This window comes from Camelus bactrianus, chromosome 23 (assembly GCF_048773025.1).
Source record: "Camelus bactrianus isolate YW-2024 breed Bactrian camel chromosome 23, ASM4877302v1, whole genome shotgun sequence".
In the NCBI taxonomy this organism is placed as follows: Eukaryota; Metazoa; Chordata; class Mammalia; order Artiodactyla; family Camelidae; genus Camelus; species Camelus bactrianus.
The window spans coordinates 15,489,464-15,501,826 of record NC_133561.1 but is presented as its reverse complement, the minus strand read 5'-3'; positions in this window follow the sequence as shown (position 1 = coordinate 15,501,826).

Here is a 12,363-nt window from a genome sequence, read left to right as displayed (position 1 = left end):
GTAACAAATGGCTCTGTTTTAGAGGTTTCTCCCTTATGGAGCGGTTACAAGTCTCATTCCCTCCTCCCGACTGTAGCGAGAAGGCTGGAGGGCCTGCTGGATTCCACCAAGAAGAGGGGGATGGGAAGGGCTGTCCCTGGCGCTGCAACAGATGGGAGGTGCTGGGAGTAGGAGGAGAGAGGAAAACTCCAGAAAGAGAGCTTCAAAAAGCCCAGTTTCCTGGGCCCTTTGATGATTTTACCTGTCAGCTGGAGCTCAGGATATTATATCTGACTCTTGCCAAGAGGCCAGAGAGAGGCAGGGCTGCTGCCCCTCACCCACCGAACACCATCTCTGGGAGCAGTTTTCATAGAAGGGTCCCCTAGCGACAGCTTGGCTAATAATAAGTCACATCTTTTCTTTGTGGGATCCTTTGCAATTTTCAAACCCCTAGCCCTCAATTCCCTCAGATCTTCAAATGGGGAAGTAATATCTACTCTGCAGAGTTCACAGAGTTGTTTGTAAGCATCGAATCACAACATGTGTGAGATGGCTGGGGCTGGATCACCTGGGGTACAGCCTGCACACCTTTTGTCTAAAGGCCAGGGAGTCCTTGACGCGTGGGGAGCGACTCCTCCGTCTTCCCACTGCCCGCTGCAGGGAGCCAACCCAGGGCAGCGTGTTCCTCCTCCAAAGGAAGTAATAAGCTCAAGTGTCTGCACCACGGGTGCCAGGAGAGGCTCTGGCCCACCCATGATTTCCATCAGCAGAACCCCAAACTACCCCCTAATTAGGTTTCTAAGTAGAACAGGGGGTTTACTAAGCAAAAAGCAAAAGCCTTAAGACCAGCTCCAACGCACCTGGCTTCATTACCATCAACATTTTCAGTCCCAAGTCCTTCCCACATAGAATTTCTAGAACTGTTCCATATATGTGCTCAAATTCACAAGGTGAGAAGGCCAAAGTGGCACTTGGCCCCCTCTGCCTTCCTGCTTCTGCGGTCTTGGTGGTCGCTGTGCAATTTGCACTCTACCCCGACCCCTGCCGGCTGGGGCAGAAACCAGTTTCCCCAGGACTGTTAGCTGCAGCTGGAAAATGGTAAGACTCACCCATATTTATTCACACTGCAATTTAGGTAACCGCATTTTGAGAAGCATGGTTCTATCTGTCTCTTTATTTCATTACTTCCTCCAATTCTATTCCTTTTCTCAGCCAATCAGTTAACAGGCTCGTTATCAGGGGATGAAATTGAAACTAATAATGACTGTGGCCCCCGACAGCCACTCATTGAATGGAAGGAGGTGCTGGTTCTGGTTGAGTTAGGTGGTGATTCTATAGTGTGTCGATTGGGGTGGGGAGGGATCCGGGGGTTGCAGAGAGAGGACTAGGGGGCCAGGGTGCTGGAACAGTGAGGGCACGTGGCGGGGACTGGGGCAGCCAACTGGCAATCCTGCTGGGACACAGGACAGCCACCCAACCCTGTCACCTAGTCCCTCTGGGTCTCCACATTTTCTGCACTCTTACATTTGTTGTCTGGCAGTTTGGACACGTGTTGGTATTTTTTCTCCTCGGTGCAATGTTGTATTCTACCTGGGCTCAGGCACTACTCTTCTGCTGTTATTTTTTACCTTCTCCCTCGTTCAGGCACAGGGCTCAGCCTAGTGGCATCTTGTTCTTAGTGTGATCCAGATTACCCCCGTGACCTAGATTCTAGGAACCCTTCCGTTTCCCTTCCCTCTTTGGTCTTCCATCAACATAATGCCTCCAACTGACCATGACTCGGTGGCAAAACCAGGAACTCGAGTGTGGATCTGAGGCAAGTGTCAGTTCTGGTGCCCCAGTTTTCCCGTCTGTAAAATAGGGATGATGACATCAGCAGTGTTAACAAAGGGCTCTGTTAGGCGCAAAGATGGGAGGAGACTTATAAATATAGCTTGGGTTGTTGATAAAAATCAAGTGAGGCCTTGGGACTTTCATTCTGTACAATGAGGCCCTGGATGCTCTATAATTATTCAAGTGTTTCATGTTTTGAGATCCAAGGTTGGATGGAAATTTAGAGGTCTTCTCGTTCAGTGTTTATCACACTTTACTTAGCAGATCATAAGTTCCATGAGACACTAATGGATGTTCTGTGGTGCGTGTGGGTGTGAGTGTGTGGTCGTTAGCTTTCAGCGATCAAGTAAGTTTGGCAAACAATTCAAATTATGTTCCCCTCTTAAGAATTATAATATATATGGAGGGAAGGTATAGCTCAGCCGTAGAGTGTGTGCTTAGCATGCACGAGGTCCTGGGTTCAATCCCCAGTACCTCATTAAAAAAATAATAAATAAATAAACTTAATTACCACCCCCCAAAAAAACTGAATTAAAAAGACAAACAAACAAAAGAATCATAATGTATATTATTACATTAAAGGCTCAGGCAAGTCCTGTAGCAAAAAATTCTGTTTCACCTAGTCTGTCAATTTCGGTCCCCCAGGAAGCAAAGGCCAACACAAAGTTAGGAATGCAAGAGACTGACCGGGGGTAATGCCAGGGAAAGATAAGGGGGAGAAGGAGCAGAGGAGGTGGGGGAGCCTTCGGACCACAGTGCAGATCTAACACGTGGGAAGAGAGAGAGAAGGAAAGACAATGGGGTAGAAGGGCCAGCAGTGCCACCTGAGAAAGTCCCAGCCAACCTGCTGGGGACTCCCAAGCAAAGCTGGCCCATTAGAGGTCAGCTGTGGGCAGTAATGGCCAGCCCAGTGCCTCTGCTGGGTTCTCACCAGCCGGAGCGGCCTGGGGAGAGCTTGTCTTCATCTTGAATGCTCTGCAGATATTTTTTTTAATCTAATTCTCACAATAACCCTATGAGATGGGTCTTACTGTTTCTTCCACATATACAGATGAGGAAACTGAGCACCAAGAGTTTCAGTGACTTCCCCGGGGTCATCCAGCCAGTGAGTAGTGTGCAGTTGGAATCTGAATGTAAGGCTGCATTTGGGAACCCCTGCCTTAGACACGGGGCAATCCGGTTTGCAAAGCAAATGACCCTTATTCATCAGCAAGCCGCAGACTGCTGGGGCCACAGTCACCGATGGCTTCCCAGACCCTCAGTCCAGCGAAGGCTTCTCCAGTCCTACCTTACGTGGTCTGTTTCCTGCAGCTGCGCCGTTGTTCTCTCTCTCTTCCCTCTGCTTCTGTGGACGCCTCCCTCTGCTAGTTTTTCTCCCAGCTCTCTGGTTGTTGTTTCTCAGTCTCCTTCACCAGCTCCTCCTTCTCTGTCTGTACCCTTTGTGTAGGTTAATCTGGCTTTTTCTGCCTCAAAACTTTTCTGGTTTAACATCTCCTCTGCTTCCAGCTTCTAATCACTGGGGTCACTTGCAAATGCAGCCAGCGCTGGGGGCAGAAAAATCAGGATGTTTCCACTGCCTGAGCTGTCTTCTCCGCTGGGAGGTGGTTGGTTGGTTTGTTTTCTTTTACACACACACACACACACACACACACACACACACGGCTTTTCTATGACCCTAGAATATTTACTTTTTAGAATACTAATTTGGGCTTCCAGGCACAGCTAATGAAGCTTAATGGTGCCCAAGTCGTTTTCCATATGATTTAGAACCTAAATTTACATATGATTCAAAACTTGGAAAGACATTTCTTTGCATCAGTTTTTTCTGAGGATGAGCTGGTCAGCCACCAAGCCCATGCCAGGCTGTTATCACCTGAGTGTTGGGCCCCAGGGCTCTTCCTTGGCCCAGAGACAGACTCTCCCCAGCAGCTCCCAAGAGAGGGCGTGGAGATCCTGCCTGGGGCCAAATAAGGGAATATTACAAAAGGGGCCTCAGAGTGGAGTCTGGGTCTGAATCACGGCTTAGTGATGTGGCCACACAGCATCTGACTCAGAGCATGAAGAGTCTTCAGCTCCTCGTGGTGAGAATGAGGATAACAAAGGCAACAACGGGCTTAGAGGCAGAGAAGAGGGCAGGACCATCTCCTCTCATCTGATCGCTGCAGATGAGAGGCCGAGGCCCGGGAAGGGCTGTGACAGCCCAAGTCCCACAGCCCTAAGGGAGGGCTGGAGCCCGCTCCGCAGGCTATGCCAGCCTCTGCCCCGTCACTCCACTCTGGCCATGTGATGCTGGGACGGCCTCGGCTTCCTGACTCAGACTCAGAAGGGAGTGTCTTGGAGGAATTTATTCCACCCAAGCAGTGTAGGGACTGACCAAGTCACATCAGGACACAGGTGCTCTCCAGTGTAAATTCTGTGATGCAGGTTTGAATATAAATAAGAAAACACAATAGTGAATAATTAGAGCTGTTAACTTAGCCCTTTTTATATAACTTCTCTTACAGCACTTACAACCAGGTGCTGTACACGTTCACGGGTCTGACTGCCTGCTGGCCTGTAAGTTCCTAACGTGGAGGACTGCGTCTTTCTTACTTACCTCGCGATCCCGGCATGGTACCTGGCACCTGGTGTGTCCTTGGTAAAGGTCTACTGACTGAAGGATCAGAGACACAGGCTTACCTAAGGCAAAGCTTGTTGGTGTCTTCAGTGTCCCTGTCATGGATGTAGAGGGAGGGAACGCTATTTAGGGCCCTGTGTCCTGCGAAAGGGGACTGAGAGTTTTTAGGAGCCCAGATTTAATACCCATGAGGATTGTTTCAGACGTCAGGGCCAATTATAAGGTAATGGAACCACAGAGACACAGAGACCTCTCTTGGCCTCTTTGATAATTGGTGCAGGGGGATAGGAGTAGGTGGGTAGGGAGAGGAGGTGGTAAAGTGGTGGGGGGTGGGCAGAGGGGTCCAGAGGTGAGCCTGGGAGGTGGGGAGGGGCCAGCTCCTCTGCAGGGCCTTGTAAGGGCGTCGAGGGAGTCACTGAAAGGTTAAGGATGTAAGTGTGGTCAAGTTAAGGAGGTGAGGCTGGGCGGGGAAGGGGTAGGGATATGGTGGAGAGGACCCCTGAGCCCCACCGCAGGTTTGCCAGGGGCACTGAAGGCCCCTTCCAGAAGCAGAACTCTGCAGGACTGCAGACCCCTACCTCTCAGCTCCTAGAGCTTGCTCAGCCCTCAGAGGCAGGCCCTGACGGAAAAGTGCTTGGCTTTTTAGAAGACAGTAATTCCCAGTGGTCTCTCCTAGTCCACCCTTATTCATAATGGAACAGCCTGCTCACTCATTTCTGCACAACAGGCCGGCAGGCTCTCACTGGAGAGAAAATAACCCTTTCCACCCTTTTGTGGAGTTGGGATGAGTTTCAGAGAGTTTTAAAGATCACCAAGATTTCCTGAACAACAAATATTAGTCTGCAGTAAAGCCTTTATACCAAAATAACGCTCTCCATTGTCAGCAAAGGTGGGTGACATCACAGCCAGTCAGATGCTGAGGGCGAAATGGCGCCTCTGAAAGGCCTCTTTGGTGTTGTGTTGGCTCCACCGCGTGGCAAAATGCAGTATTGTTACTTCAAAGCCATAAAACCCCCAATCTAGCTGTGGAAAAGGAAATCTCTACCTCTAATTTTCAGCATTAATGACAGAAACTGGCAAAGTGTACTGCTGTGGAGCTCAGGAGGCCATGAGTCTAGATCCCAAAACCCTCTGGAGTTTGACACTGAGCCAGTGGTTGATTTATCTATCCTGTCTCTCAATCTCTCTCTCTCTTTTCTCTTTCTCCCTTTTTCCCTTTCTCTCTCTCTTTCTTTTTTTCTTTCCTTTCTTTCTTGTTATCTATCAATCATCTATGGATTGATTGATTGATCCATCGATCCATCCGTGTATCTGTCATTAGTTGTGGCCAGGTATAATGTGCTAGGTATAATGATAGGCCCTGAGGCTTCAGCCATGAACAAGACACAGTACTGTCCTCACAGGGGATACAGACAGGTAGACAGGAAATTACAATTCACACAGCAAACCCTATGGTGGGAAGTGCATTTCTGAGGATCCTCAACCAGACTTGGGGAATCTTGGAAGGTTACAGAGAAGAAGGAGAAACCAAGCTGAGCTGAGTTCAGTTTATGTCAGGGTGAGCGGGTGGGCAAGAGATGCAGGTGGAAGAAGGGTAGGAAGGGAGAGGTTTCCAAACTGAAGGAGAGATAGTGGGCTGGAGGAACTGAGAGGAGTTTGGAGGAGCTGGCATGTAGGGTGAAGAGGGGAGACGCAGTGGGAGATGAGGCCGGAGAGGAGAGCAGGGGCCGGAACACACGGGGCTTGGTGAGTTATCTGAAGGGGCTGGGACTCAGACTGAAGGGCTCACCCAGGGTTTTTAACCTCAATGTGGCACATGGAGGGGAGGTGGGGAGGACAGCTAGCAGGCTATTGCAATGATCCAAGGAGAGATGGGGGTAAATGGACAGGCAGGAGGGTGACTATCGTGATAGAAGTAGACAGGTTGGGAGAGATTTAGGAGACAGAAGGGACAGGACTCTGATCGGAGGTGGTCAGTGCAGGGTGATGCTCAGGCTCTATCTTCACAAAAAGGCTACTTTCCGAGTAGGGAAGACTGGGGCAGGAGCATGGCAGAGGGAACAGGAAGATGGTGAGTTCCTTTTAGGACATGTTGAGTTTGAGATGCCACTGCGATATCCAGGTGCAGGAACCCAGTGGACACTTGGAAATGTGGGTATGAGGCTTAGAAGAACAGGACCTGAGCAGGAGACCAGGCTTAGAGAATCATCAGCATGAGGTGGTCATGGAAGCCATGAGCAGAGATGAACCTGAAGGGGGACACTGTGAAGGGTGGCTAGACCAGAACCCTGCACATCACGTGCACGAAAGGAATGGGTGGAGAAAGGGGAGCTGGGAAAGAGATGGAGACCAAGCAACCAGAGAGGCAGAAGGAAAACCAGGAGAGCCATGTCAATGGACATGGAGGGAAGGGATGTTTTCAAGAAGAAAAAGTCAATAGTGGATTAGATATCAAGGAAGGTGACTGGGGAGTGGTCCTTGGACTTAATCAATCATTAATTGCAGTGGTGGGTCTGGAGGCCAGAAGGCTCAGGTCCTCCCTATTCTCAGCAAATCTCATTGTCCTGTGTCTTGAGCAGCCATTTCCAAACCTTATCACTTTGCCAACACCAAATGCCTCCACTTCTCTTATATGCGTGTAATATGTGTATGCATATATTCATATATATATATATATATTTTTTTTTTTTCTGAACTGCTTGAGATTCCGTTGCAGACATTGTACCCATTTACCCCTAAATACTTCAGGGTGTAACAAAGTCAGAATACTTAACATCGATTTACTGCTATTATCTAATGCACAGTTTACATTCACATTTCATCAGTTTTCCCAGTAATGTCTTTTATAACTTTTATAAGTTTTTTCCCCCCAGGTAAATGATCCAATCCAGGGCCATAAAATACATCTAGCTATTATGTCTTTTTAGCCTTCTTTAATCTAGAACAGTTCTTCAGTCTTGTTTTGTCTTCCATGACCTTGTGATTTTTGAAGAACAGAGGTTAGTTTGTCCAGTGTCCTTCAGTTTGGATTCGTCTCATGTTTCCTCATGGTCAGATTCAGGTTATGCATTTTTGGCAACAGCATCATAGAAGTGATGTCATGTCCTGAGGAGGCACATGATACTGATTTGTCCCATTACTGGAGATACTAATTCTGATAACTTAATGAAGGTGGCGTCTGCCAGTTTCTCCATTGTAAAGTTACTATTTTTTCCCTTTGTAATTAATCATTCATTTCATAGGGAATATTCTGAAGCTATTTAGATATCCTGTTCCTTATCAAACTTTCATTCACTAGTTATAGCAGTCATTGATACCTCGTGCCTGAACCCACCATGACCATGAGTATTACAAAATAGTGTTTTTCTCTTTTTATTATTTCTTCTACCTTTATTGGCCAGCATTCTACTGTTAGGAAGAACTTTCCCTTCTCCTCTAATTATTTCTATAAAGACACGTGAATTCTTATTTAACTCCATGGATTATAATCCATTGCTACCATTTATTTTGATGTTCAAACTGCTCCAGATTTGTTTGGCCAGTGGGAGTCCCTTCAAGCCAGCCCCTGTGTCCTTTTAGATGCCCCACCATCCTTCGAGCACTCCTTTACTGTCTGGCACATAACTGTATTCCAGATTCCTCTCGTGTGTTTTCTGTCCTAACTCTAGAATCAACCATTTCTTCACTGAGCCTTTGTCCCTTTTAGTGGAGAACAGTGTTTTGAAACCAAGATCTGGGTGCTTATGGCTACCTGGTGGACAGAGCTTGTCCTCTCTCTACAGAGGACACTGTCCACTCTCCAACTAACAGATTTTCTTTTTTATTTTTCAGGGGAATGTACTTTTGTTTGGTTAGTCACCATTGTATAGAGCCCAGACTCTATAAGGTTCCATGTTAACACGTGGAGTTTTGTCTGATACTAAAGAAAATCATTTCTTTTTTCTTTCTTTTTTACTTTTTTTGGGGGGAGGGAGGTAGTTAGGTTTATTTATTTATTTATTTTTAGAGGAGGTGCTGGGGATTGAACCCAGAACCTCATGCATGCTAAGCATGCAGCTCTACCACTTGGGAGCTATACCCTCCCCTCTGGTACTAATGCAAATCACTTCTTTCAGGTACAAAATAAAAAACAAAACCCCAAACCTAAACAAATCAGAAACAAAATCCCCAAATCCCAAAGGTTACAGTTTCTTTGCCTTTATGACATTAACTAGTTTCGTATCTAACCCAGAAATTTTATTTTACCATTCTTTACTCAGTGCCTATAATATTTAATCTCTCAAAATCTCTTTGAACTGCCTTTACCACACTGTTGATTCTCGCTTAATTAGGTAAATAAATTGTAAAAAAAAAAAAAAGGGTAAATAAATGCATCTTCACTTTATGTTTTTGAAAGTGAATAAATGAAATAACATCTTAACTTATTCAACATTATACCTTGCCACATGACTTCACACTGACCATCAATTTCCAAACCAACACCACACGGTTTGTTTTAAAGTTCCCTCTCCGTATTGGTAATTCCCCTTGCCAACAATGAAAAAAAATGGCTTCCGTTGTTCTTAATATATTTCTTCACTTACTTAATACAAGAGTACACAGAAAGTAGTTTTAAATTGCTAACCCATCCTACTATGAAAATCAAAACTGCCAAGCAGAGTTCAATATTCGTTTACAGTTCTTTCTGACTTCACTGAGGATAATGGTCCAAATGCTGTGGGTAAATCTCTTGGATTAGTCTTCCTTTTTCCTCCTGTCTGACAGGTGTTTCTGAGGCTGAAATCTGTTTAGAATAGGACTGGTGTGCTTTATTCCATGCTTGTAGCTAGAGCGTTATTTGGTGTGGAAGTTCCTTGCATGTGAAAATAGATCCTTTCTTACTTTTTGTTCAAAGTGGCCATGTAAATACAAATATCAAATACACGTGGAACAGAATTTAAAAAAAAAAAGTTGTGTTGTGATCACATCCCAGAAATTGTGCAATTTACCAATGACATAATTTTACTAGCCTCTTGCTGATATCTTAACTATACATTAGTTCTTCCTGCCCCACGTGGAAAATGACAGTCTTGGCACATTTTAATTAATTCTAGATATTTTTCTCTGATAAGTTGATATCCCTCCAGAGAACCCCAGATAATAAAAAGCAGCCCCAATTCTCTGGAGTTGGGCCATTCAAAGCCAGTTTTAAATAAGAGGTTGAATGATGTTCCTGACTGTTCAATTTTTTATGTGGTGTTAGGGTACTTCTGGTGGTAAGGGATTTTTTTTTAATGATTCATATAAATGATAGCTTAATTTTTAGTTTTTAATAGCCGGGCTGTGTATTTTGTTCACATTGGTGTCATGAACAAGATTCTAACAAAGCCCAGCTGGGTACAAAATTTGGAGTTTATCTTTAGGCTCCCGAACCCCCTTTCATCACCCTTCCCCACCTTAATGGTGTTCTCTCCATTTTCTGTGTATGGAGTGCCCTAAGCTCTCTTCTTATGCATTTTAGGATCCTTCATGAAAGGATCTGAAATTTACTAACATTAAAGTAAATAACAGAGAGTGGCTTATGGTATTACCCCTCTCTTCTAAATTCCTATGGGACAACCAAGTTAGTGGCATGTGATCTCACCCACAGGGCCAGCTACATAAATTAAATTTAAATTTTAAAATGTAATAGGGGTAATAGTCATACCTGAGTAACAATATAAACCTGAAAACTGCAAAAATGTACTATTTTTGGTACCATAATTTTATATAATACAATGAATAATAATACTTTTCTTAATGTGACATATTGGTTGATGATAAGATTTTCCTGGCTTACTTTTCTGCAGATTCATTCATTAGGCCATCATAACTTATCCTCTCAAGATGGTGGCAGCAGAGCATTGAAGCAAGCATGGGGCCCTCCTGAGAGCAGGCCCTGTGCAGCTGCCCAGGCTGCACAGACATGAAGCTGGCCCTGCCTGCTCTGCTGCCAGTTGGGTTCTCCAGAAGTAGAAGCTGAGATGGAGTTTGGCAGGCAAGAGTATTTACTAGCGGTCCACATCTGCGAATGGAAGGAGGAGGGTGTCTCTGTCAGAGGGAGAAGTCAAAATGTCATAGAGTTGCGACCAAATTTTGGCCAGTCCCATGGGGTGCTCTGGGCCATCCACAGCCCATAAGAAATGCCAGGTTGGGCCAAAATGTCTTTACACCCTTGCCCATATTGGTCTCTGGAGGACTGCTCCAACTGCAGGCAGAGTGATTAGCAGAAAGTTTCCAATTCTCAGCTCCTTTAGGGCCTGTCTTAGTTGCAGAGAGCCACCTCATCCAAGGACACACCCTTCCCACCTCGACCCACATCCTGCTTTGTCTTCCGAAGAGAATGTTAACAAACCAAAGCCAGCCATAGGCATATGGTAACAATCACAACCAACAGCTTGGGTCTGTCCCATGAATAGAGGGTTGGTTTAACATTGGGGAATCAGGGAATCAACCACTGATTAACTGATCTACATTAACAGAATGACACATAAGATTACAGATACAAAAAAGTTGGAAATAAAATGATGGGAAAAGATAAATCATGTGTCAATGAAAAAGTAAACAATCTAAGAAAGACATGGAAAATTTCATTCGAGCCAAATTGAGGGTTATAACCCAGGAACAGCATCTCAGAAAGCTCCAAGAACTGTTCTGCTCATTAGAAGTCAAAGCACAGTTATATATGTTTTTGGAGACACAGGACTGTACCTTATGATATATTATTGCCAGTTTACACAATGCAGATCTAAGTGTTGTTGGGGCCCCTTACAAGATCAAGAGAGAATGTTATGTTTTAAGGAGTTGTCTTGCTGATGTGAGGAGAATGTTGCTCTTTATGGCTGAGCAGGTATTTCTGCCAGAGGCGGAGGTTTGGTTGATGCAAAATGCAGATACACGATGCACAGTAAAGGGGAGAGAGAAGGCCAAAGGGCAGAGAATATTTTTTTTAGGTTTAAATTTTTTTTGTCTTAAAATATGAAGTTTATTTCACACATGTAAACATGAATGAGAAGGAAGCTGGCATAACTTTACTAATGTCAAACAAAATTAACTTTAAGGCAAAAGCAGAAGAGAAAGGGGGCTCATCTGGTAATAATTAAAGCTCAAATCATGAAGACATTTAAAGGGGAGGAAGAAGCATTGCTGAAAGGAAGGGTGGCAAAGAAGATGGAGGAACTTGGGTGTCTCAGGAAGGGCAAAGCTGCCTCCTACCTCTCCCACCAGCCGCAGATAGAGATTTCAGTTTAATTTTGTTCACTTAGTGCTTCAGTGTGTAGTTGAAATAAAAATTTTAAAAATGAAGAAAGGAAGAAAGAAAGGAGGAAGGAAGGAAGAAGGAAAGAGTTATCAAGTGATGAAAAGACAAGGAGGAAATTTACGTACATTTTGCTAAGGGAAAGAACCCAATCTCAAAAAATAACACTGTATGATTCCAACTATATGACATTCTGGGAAGGGCGAAACCATGGAGACTGTAAAAATATGGTTGCTGGCTGTTTGGGGGAAGTGAGGGAGGGACGGATAGGTGAAGAATGGGGTATTTGTAGGGCAGTGAAACTATTCACTACGGTAGTGTAATGGTAGATTAAGTCATTATACATTTGTTCAACCCATAGACTGTGCGACACAGAGTGTACCCTTGGGTAAACTATGTTAAAATAATGTATCCATGTTGGCCCATCAGTTGTAATAACTGTATCACACTAATGCAAGATGTTAATAATAGAGGGAACTGTGTGGGTAGGGTGGGGTGGGCAGGGAAGGGTATGTGGGAACTCTCTATACTTTCAATTCTTCTGTTAAAACTTCCATAAAAAAAGAATGTCTCCGAATTAAAAATTATTATTACTAGGAGAATGTATACAGATTCTTTTTGGTACAAGTAACAGAAACTAACTCAAACTAAGTCAAAA